Raw genomic sequence first — 1,438 nt, forward strand, 5'->3', positions numbered from 1 at the left:
GGAAGGCACAATTTAACAGCTGTTAAATGTGAAAGAAGTAAGGATTTTAGTATGCTAAAATTTAAGCAAAATTTAAGTGTGAGTCAACAGTCTTGATATGATAGTCAAAAAAGCTATTATGACCTTGGACTGCATTAGGAGGGATATAACTTCCAGGAATAAAGAGGTAATGGTACTCCTATACTGTGACCTGTTTAGGCCACACTCGAGGTATTATGTTCATTTCTTAACTCCACATTTTATATGCTAGAGATAGCTGGGTGACATGGTAGATAAAGCACAGGACTTGGAGTCAGAAAGACCAGTGTTCAAATCCAGACTCAGACATTTATTAGTTCTGTGTCTCTGGACAATTTTTTTTAACCTCTTTTGGTCTTGTTTCCTCATTGATAAAGTGAGGAAAATAATAGCACCTCCCTCACAGGGTTGACTGGAGGATCAAACAAGAAGATACAATGTGCTTTATAAACCTTAAAGTTCTGTATACGTTGGCCATTATTGGTGTTATTATAAGCTGTAGAGCAGAGGTGTCAGACTCCCAGCCTGTGACCTGCACAGAGCTCACAAAACTTCCCATTCAGCCTGGACCAGGTTAAAATCTAATTGGGAAATGCTTAACAAAATAAATAAAATTGTAATATAGATAATATTAATTTGTGCTTTTCTAAGTCAATGAGCAGCCTTCAGGGATTGTTTCTATTTGAGTTTGACTCCAGTGTTGTAGAGCATCCAAAGTTGGGTTTCCAGGATGGTAAAAGGCCTTAAATAAATGCCAAATGAGATTAGATGGAGGAAATTAGACTGTTTAACCTGAAGAAGAGAAAACTCAGTTAGGGTATGATTGCTAGCTTCAAATGTTTGAAGGGTTATATGGAAGGGGGCAGAGTTGTTCTTTTTAGCCACAGAAGACAAATGTAGGAGCTATGGATGGAAGTCAGTCAATCAACAAGTATTTGTTAAGTACTTACTGTGTGCTAGGCCCTGTGTACAGTCCTGGAAATATATGTTTTTTAAAAGGCAAAAAATAAGAAACTTTAGGCTTCAGGTACACAGATAAACTCTTTGGGAGGTATTGGGTACCACTGCAATGGATGTCTTCAAATAAAGGCTGGATAAGTACTTGTTGGGGATGTTATAGAAGGGATGCTTTTGGGCCCACCTAGGTGGTGTAGTGGATAGAGCACTGGCTCTGGACTCAAGAGCACCTGAGTTCAAATCTGGCCTCAGACACTTGATACTTAACTAGCTCTGTGACCCTGGGCAAGACACTTAACTCCCATTGCCTTGCCAAAAAAAGAAGAGATGCAATTTTTGGAGGAGGTAGGGAGAAAAGGCAATGAATTGAATAGCCATTGAGATCCCTATAGGCTTTAAAATTACATGATTAGCCATCTATAAACTTAGTAGTTGTTCAGATGAGCTACAAGGTTCCTTTCAG

Source organism: Vombatus ursinus, unplaced genomic scaffold, assembly GCF_900497805.2.
Source record: "Vombatus ursinus unplaced genomic scaffold, bare-nosed wombat genome assembly UNPS02015255.1, whole genome shotgun sequence".
In the NCBI taxonomy this organism is placed as follows: Eukaryota; Metazoa; Chordata; class Mammalia; order Diprotodontia; family Vombatidae; genus Vombatus; species Vombatus ursinus.